An 8845-nucleotide genomic window follows, 5' to 3' on the forward strand; every position below is an offset into this window, starting at 1 on the left:
CCTACGAATCTCCTTTTTTCAGTTAAAAGGATATTGGTTAAGAGGGTATACTTGGTTTTCCCCCAAAGTTAAGATGCTCTTAAATGCTGCCATAATTTTACTCAGGATGGCTTTTCTAATGAACATGACATTCCTCTATTTTGTGAGTAACAATTATACTTCCCTTTAGACCTAACACTGTAACAGAATACCCCCTAATATCTTTATTTGTTTCCTTTGCTAACATATTAAACTGCCAATAAGTAAAATATGAAAAACAGTTTAAATAATTTTCCCTATTAAAACTATGCATCCTGCAGGTAATCAATGTAATCACGAATCCGCCAACGTATTACATAGTAAAGACCCATTTATTCTATAATCAGTTACCCTCCCAGAGTATGATGCTGGATTTTGAGAAAATTAAACTTAGGATGATATGTTCAGTTAATCATTGCATTCGGACATCATTTTCTGTAAGTGAAAACAATATAAGATTTTGTAAAAATATTTAGACGAGATATTGTAAGAGTGCATTAAAAAAAAAATATTCCTAAATGTGATCCAGAATTTGCAAGGTGGTATCTTCCTTTAGTTCTCAGAGAAAGATGTAAAATTCAGCTTATTAGTTTTCAGGATTAGAAAGATTAGTCCTAGATGATTTGTTACATTGTTTGAAGATACTGTGAGATTGGGGATTTAGGAGTTAAGATTTTATGGCAAACTATAGTGATGTGCAGCATCAACAGGACTCATGACCAGAGAGCTGGGAAATTTCTATGAAAATTACATCATCAGGTTCTACAGCATTGACGAGCCATAGACTAATCAAATCTTTCTCTAACTTCAAAGCAGTTTACATCTAGTTGGAAAAGAAAGATGTAGAGACACAAAGATTTATAACAGTAACGCTTTGGATCTAAAAAAATTGGTCCATATGTTAAACTCAAATTAACCAGAAAGGAGTTTGATAAATGCATAGATTTGAGAGATCTATCCTGTGATGAAGGCATCCTTTAGGCCTGGATATGGACGTATCTGTGTAAATGGTCATCTCATATGACAAAGTGCTAGAGCAATGGTCTTTTATTTTCTTTTATTTATAAGATTTTATTTATTTTTCATGAGAGTGACAGAGAGAGAGGCAGAGACATAGGCAGAGGGAAGAGAGCAGCTTCATGCAGGAAGCGCAATGTGGGACTTGATTCCAGGACTCCAGGATCCTGCCATGAGCCAAAGGCAGATGCTCAACTGCTGAGACCCCTAGGCATCTCTTCATGGAAAAAGCGAACAAAGACCATGGCAAAAGGACTCCAGACTCCATGCATGACAGACCATGAATAAAGAAGTTTTAGGCAATGCAGGCATCCAAATCTATCTCCTGGCTGAGCCCCCACAGGATGCCCAGCACCGTGTGCACTGTGGACACCCCATGCACAGGTCAGTGAGGGCCAGCATGGCCAGGAAGTAGAACATGGGCTGGTGCAGGCTCGGCTCAGTCCGGATCACATGCAGCACCAGGCAGTTCCCAGACAGTACCATAGCATAGATACGAGAGAAAGGGATGGACAGCCAGGGATATTCTTGCTCCAGTCCAGGGAATCCCGTAAGTAGAAAGGTGAAGTTACTGACTTTGGAATCAGATTGAACAGACATGGATCTATAAAGACAGAAACCTCTCAGGAAAACAATATAGTTTACTGTTCATTTAGAATCCTGTGTTTCCCACTGTCTTAGTAGAAATTTTGAAGTGACAGCTATGAAAGAATGACTGGATTTAGCACCATGGCTCATTACATAATAGACCAAGGCTTGTATTTTTTCAGAAACTGCATTTGCTATGAAACTGACTACTTTATGCCTGCATGTGAAGCCCTTTGTTATTAGGTCTATATCAAAGGTTTCTGTGTCCATATCCACAATTTCACACTCACTTCCTAATTCAATGCTTCATACTACAAATAACAGAAGAAATATGATTTCTGGCTTGTGAAAGTATGATTGTGAAGTTTACGTATACCAAGTAGAGAAAGAAGACACATTTGAGTTCTTGCCCCTATACTGTGGTAAGGGATTAGTTACTACTTACAGGATTCCCTGGACTGGAGCCAATTGCTAATCACTGGCATGGATTGGAAGATTAAGCTCTGCTTCTTCCATAAGATGATCATTAACTTGTAAAATTCATTTCTGAGACATTGTTGTCTATTTTTACACGTTCACTTTATGGACTTGATAAAGAACAACAGGGACACCTGAGTGCCTCAGAGGTTGAGAGTCTGCCTTTGGCTCAAGGTGTGATCCTAAAATTCAAAGATCTAGTCCCCTGTGGGTCTCCCTGTGGGTGGCCTGCTTCTGGCTCTGCCTATGTCTCTGCCTCTCTCTGTGTATCTCTCATGAATAAATACACAAAATCCTTTTAAAAAGAAAAAAAGAACAATTGTTGTGGTGGAGATGGTCTTGACAATCTTGTAAATGGATCTGGTTTCTTCCTTTGTTCAAGTTGTATTGCGATTCTAGGGGAAGTAAGGCTTATGTAGATCTGAGAGTCACTGGAGTAAAACCTGGGAAGTGCTGAGAGTAAGTGATGTGACATGCAGGGGGCTGTGTTCCTTTGGGAGTGAGGACAGCATCTGCACAGCACATGCTCCAGTCTATCAAATTCTGAATATTCTTGCAAGTGTAAATATTTAAAAATAATTTCTTCATCTAAGGAGATTTGAAAATAAACTTTGGACAGACAGATTAAGAAACATCCTGCAGCTTCCTTTCTCCCTAAGTGGTCTTAAATATTTTTGAAGGGCATCAGATATAGCCTATATAAAACAGGTTATTGTTATTAACATAAGTTTTGATTTTATTTTTCTCCATTTCAGTAAAACTTTTCACGCTTTTTTTAAACCCTGGCTTTAGTACTCAAAGAGCTCATGTGCTGGCCAAGAAAACATTATTTATAAGCCATCGCAGTTTTGTATAAGGTTGATTCCTTATAAGCTCCTTGAATGCTGTCTCGATTTTTAAAACAATAATAGTACTAAGCACTATTTTTTAGCACTTACTGAGGACTAGGAATCTTGGCATTATTTAATTCTCGGAATTATAGTACTTCTTTTTTGAAAAATTTTTATTTACTTATGATAGTCACACAGAGAGAGAGAGAGAGAGAGAGAGAGAGAGAGAGACAGAGACATAGGCAGAGGGAGAAGCAGGCTCCATGGACCGGGAGCCCGACATGGGATTCAATCCCAGGTCTCCAGGATCGCGCCCTGGGCCAAAGGCAGGTGCTAAACCCCTGCGCCACCCAGAGATCCCCAATTAAGGTACTTCTAATTAGAATTAGAATTACTAAAGGATCACATCTTTTCTTTTAATAAAGAATGTGCTTATATCTAACTTTTAGTTGGTAAACCCTTCCCCAACACCTGTGAGTACTATGTACTTAGGCAAGATACTTAACCTTACATTAGTTTTTTCATCTAAGATGGGGTAATATCATTATTTCATTGGATTGTCCTGACAATTTATTTAGATGAATTTGTAAATAACTTGGATTGTGAAATACACAAAGAAAACACTTAATTAAAGTAAATTGTTATTGTTTCCATGGTAGAGATGAAGAAACTGAGTTTAGGGTGGCATTCTTTAAGAAGTTATCCATGAACCACCAGGGACTATTGAGTACTTGGAATGTGGCTAGTCCCATTTGAGATGTTATGTAAGTACAAAATACATACTAGGTCAAAGACTTAGTGTGGAAAGGATGATTTAATCTGTCTCCCCAAAAATGTTTATATTGCCACATGTTGACATAGTATTTTAGATGTAGTAGGTTAAAGAAAACATTAAAGCTTGTTTCACTCGTTCAGTTTTACTTTGAATACCTAAAGCTGCATAAGTGGCAAACATTGGATTGCTCTGGGATGACACTTGGTTAGAGATAAGTACTAGAAACTTCCCCAGGATCACTTAGCTATGTCGTTTAACATTGTCCCAAAAACTTTTATAAACTAAGTCCAAAGCTGGCAGAAAGAGAAAAAGAACAAAGATGATAGCAGAAATAAATGAAATGAAGATGAAAAAATGTAGAAATGATCAATGAAACTAAGTTGTTTTTTTAAAAAGATGAAAGAATTTACTAATCTTTAGCTAGACTATGAAAAATAAGACAAAGACTCCAGTATGTAAAATCAGAGATGAGAGATGAAATTTACCACTGATACCATAGAAACACAAAAAATCACGAGACAAATTTTATACATCAACAAACTGGATAACCTAGAACAAATGGATAAATTCCCCCAAACATAAAACTTACAAAGACTGAATCATGAGGAAATAAAAATTTGAACAGACCAATTATAGGTAAAGAATTTTAGTCAGTAATCCATTGCACACTTAAAAGCCTAGGATCAGAGGTTTCACTGGTGAATTCTATTAAATATTTAGAGAAATTAATGCCAATTCTTCTTAAACTCTTTCAAAAAATTGAAGAGGAAGGAATACTTCCAAACTCATTTTACAAGGCCAGCATAACCTCAGTACCAAAGCCAGATAAGTACACGACAAGAAAAGAAAAGTATAGACCCATATTCCTGATGAACATAGATGCAAAAATTCTTGACAAATATTAGCACAGTAAACACACAAAGTAACAACAGTATATTAAAAAGATTATATATTGTGATTCGGTGGGATTTATCCCTGAGATGCAAGGATAAGTCAACATATGCAGATCAATACATGTGATTCACCACATTAATAGAATAAAAGACAAAATCATATGATTAACTCAATACATGATGGAAAAAGCACTTGACAAAATACATCATCCTCTCATGACAAAAATTCAACAAACTGAGTATAAAAGAAGCATATCTCTGGCAGCCCGGGTGGTTCAGCGGTTTAGCGCTGCCTTCAGTCCAGGATGTGATCCTGTAGTCCCAGGATCAAGTTCCAAGTCAGGTTCCCTGCATGAAGCCTGCTTCTCCCTCTGCCTCTGCCTCTCTCTTTATCTCTGTCTCTCATGAATAAATAAATAAAATCTTAATAAAAGGCATACCTCAACATAAGAAGGGCCATATATGACAAACTCGTGGCCAATAACATATTCAATGGTGAAAGGTTGCGATATCTTCTAAGATCAGAAATAAGACAAGTTTGCCCAGTCTCCCCACTTTTAGTCTAGGAAGTCAGAAACTGTAGCAATCAGGCAGCAAAAAGGAAAAAGGACATCTCAACAAAAAAAGACAAAGTAAAATTGTCTTTGTTTGCAGATATGATCTTATATCTAGAAAATCCTGACGATTGCACCAAAAAACAAACAAACAAACAAACAAACAAACAAACAACAGAAAAACCTGCTAGAATTAACCAAAAGATTCAGTAAAGTTGCAGGATATAAATCAGCATACAGAAAACAGTTTCATTCTATACACTAAAAAAGCAAAACATCTGAAAAAGGAAGTAGGAATTCAAACTGCTTATAATAGCATAAAAACAATAAAAAACTTAAAAATAAATTTAACTGGACAGTTTTCAATATCTGCACTCCCTTGTTCATGGCATCACTATGCCCAATATGGAAACAACCTAAGTATCTGTCTATAGATGAGTGAATAAAGAAGATGTGATGTATATTGAATATATATTTAATAAAATATATAATAATGATTAAATAAATATTAATAATCAATAAAATAATATTCAGCCATGAAAAAGAAGAAAATCCTGCTTTTAACAATTTTGATAAAGCTTGAAAACATGATGTTAAATGAAATAAGTCAGACAGAGAAAGATAAATATTGCATAATACCCCCTATGTGGAATCCAATGGAGCCAAACTCAGAATCAAAGTAGAGTGGTTGTTCCCAGGAGATGGGGAATGAGGGAAATTGGGAGATATTTGCCAAAGGGCACAAACTTCCGGGTATAAGATTAACAATTTCTGGGGATTAATGTAGAACATGGTGATTATAGTTAATGGTACTGTATCATATATGTGAAAGTTGCTAAGGGAATACACCTTACATGTTCTCACTCTAAAAAACAATGGTAATTATTTGACAGGATGAATGAGTTAGCTAATGTTATGGCAGTAATTCTTTTGAAAGAGGTAAATTATAAAATCAACATGAACACCTCAAACTGACACAATGTTATGAGTCTATTCTACTTGAATAAAGCTGGCGGGAAGGAGAAAGAAGCTCTAATTGAGAAAGTCTGTGACCGATGAAAAGCAGTTACTCACAAACCCTGGAAAGTCTCCAGAACAACAGAAGAAACAAAGAGTATGTACCTTGTGGTGGCTGAAGGCCTAGTTTGTGAAAGAAGGGAGTATGATAGAGGATCTTAAGCTCACTGATGATCCTGTTGAAAGCAAGGAGAACTGATAAATGAGATAGGTTTAATGTAATCTTAAAGATTAGAGAAAACCCCTGAAACCTTTGAATCTTCATGCTAGGGAAGCAACAGCCTCTGAAAGGTGATAGCAGCGAAACTGAAGACAGATGAGCCCTTAAGAGCATATGCCTTGGAGTCGGCCTGCAAGGATTCACAGCTTCACTTACTCGCTGGGCAACTCTAGCCAGCTGCTTACTCTCTCTTGAACTCAATTTAGTCATTTATAAAGCGGGGCTCACAATAGCACCAGTTACTTAGGGTTTGTGTGGTATTACCTATTTTATAATTGAATTATAACTAACATATAGTGTTATGTTATTTTCTCTAATAGTTTTTCAACTCCTGGAACGGTTAGAACATCAAACGGAATATGTGCTTGTTAAAAAGAACAAATGCACTCCCTATGGATAATTCCAGATTGTAGTCAGGTAATAGCTGTTTTGACCATTCATTTTAAAATGTGAACAGACTATCTCTAGGGACACGGGGTCCATTTATACCCATCTCGTTCCTAACGTTATACATCACAGTCGTCTAGTTCTCTCTTGATGCAAGTACTTACAAAGATATGATCTACTTTCTCGAGAGCAGAGAAACAAATATATCTTTGAGCTTTTGTTGTTGAGTTGAGACTCGAGCAGTGATTGCCAGATAAAAAAGACAGATTGAATCACCGGATGCATGAAGAGACAGACTGAACCGCGCCCAAAGGTGAAGGGTAACTGTTTTTTACAAATACTCCGAAAAATTAACAGACATCTGGAAAGTCAAAATTTATCATAATCTCTAGTTGCTCGAGAAAGACGAAATCTATTTTAGATCACTTTCCTTGGTCTACCCTCAATGTTTTATTAGGTAGACACACAACAAGATTCCTAAGTGTGGAGATGTACTTGGATAACAGGTGTGAACAGCAGTAAGTGTGACTTTTTAATGTAAAGAATTCTGTATTACATACCCATATCATTTTTGCTCAGATTGGTCCTCTATGAGAAAATAATTTGAATGAAAGCGCTCTACCAAATGGACACAAGTGCTGACTCGTTGGAAAAATACAGCAAATGATCCATGCCTGCTTTTCCTGCTTATGACACCAATTCCTCCACCTTTCTACTAACAGGCTTCCCTGGCCTGGAACAGGAATATCCCTGGCTGTCCATCCCTTTCTCCTGTATCTATGCTATGGTACTGTCTGGGAACTGCCTGGTGCTGCATGTGATCCGGACTGAGCCGAGCCTGCACCAGCCCATGTTCTACTTCCTGGCCATGCTGGCCCTCACTGACCTGTGCATGGGGCTGTCCACGGTGCACACGGTGCTGGGCATCCTGTGGGGACTTAGCCAGGAAGTCAGCCTGGATGCCTGCATTGCTCAAACTTATTTCATCCATGGTCTGTCCCTCACAGAGTCTGGAGTCCTTCTCGCCATGGCTTTTGATCGCTTTACAGCGATCTGTAATCCTCTGAGGTATACGTCCATACTAACCAGTGCCAGGATTACCAAGATTGGGCTGGGAATTTTAGTTAGGAGTTTTGTGTTCATTATGGCTCCCATAATCCGCCTAAAGTTTTTCCACTATTGCCATTCCCACATCCTCTCGCACTCTTTTTTGCCTTCACCAAGACTTACTAAGACTAGCATGTTCTGACATTCGCTTTAACAGTTTCTAGGCCTTGGCTCTGGTGATTTGCACACTTTTGTTTGATTCCATGCTAATTATTGTATCCTACATTCTGATCCTGCATTCTGTCTTGGCTATTGCATCCCGGGAGGAGCGGCTTAAGTCCTTGCAGACCTGTGTCTCCCATATCTGTGCTGTCATGGTTTTCTATATCCCAATAATCGGTCTGACTATGGTGCATCGTTTTGGGAAACACCTCTCTCCTATGGTCCATGTCCTCATGGGCAACATCTATATCATCTTCCCACCCTTGATGAACCCCATCATCTACAGTGTCAAAACCCAACAAATCCGTGGCAGGATTCAGAAGTGGTTTTCCATGAAAAAGGAGTAAAACACTTTCGATTACATAGACACAGGGGCTTACCTGTAGAAAACTTCAGGCAAGGAGAGGGAAGGAATATATTTATTTAAAGACGTTAAAAATAAGGTGACTGAAAATGAAGACTTACAGGATATGCCCATTACATGAAAGATTTCTAAGTATCAAAAATAATAATCAAACCCAAGTTTGAAGTTCTGATAGTAGAGTCATTCATAACATGGCATTATCACTTCTGACTAGAAAAAAATAATATTCACAATTGTCCAGAGAAGTTTAACTTACAAGGAATATCTATAAAGAAGTCATCCAAACACATAGTACCCATTTATCACTGGAGGCACAATTTTGTCACCACTTGGTATGGTTGCCTTACTCGATATAGACATTACAACTGGTTGCTAATCTTAAGTGATGTTTTCAGACTGGTTAGCAGTTTGAGAGTCAAGCAACATCACCCTTCTC

At 37.7% G+C, this 8845-nt stretch overlaps 1 pseudogene; it reads left to right on the top strand.

Moving 5' to 3' along the window:
* Positions 1–7446: 7446 nt before the first annotated feature.
* Positions 7447–8392, top strand: LOC144295152 (olfactory receptor 51V1-like; annotated as a pseudogene).
* Positions 8393–8845: the final 453 nt, after the last annotated feature.

The sequence above is a fragment of the Canis aureus genome, chromosome 23 (genome assembly GCF_053574225.1).
Source record: "Canis aureus isolate CA01 chromosome 23, VMU_Caureus_v.1.0, whole genome shotgun sequence".
Lineage (NCBI taxonomy): Eukaryota > Metazoa > Chordata > Mammalia > Carnivora > Canidae > Canis > Canis aureus.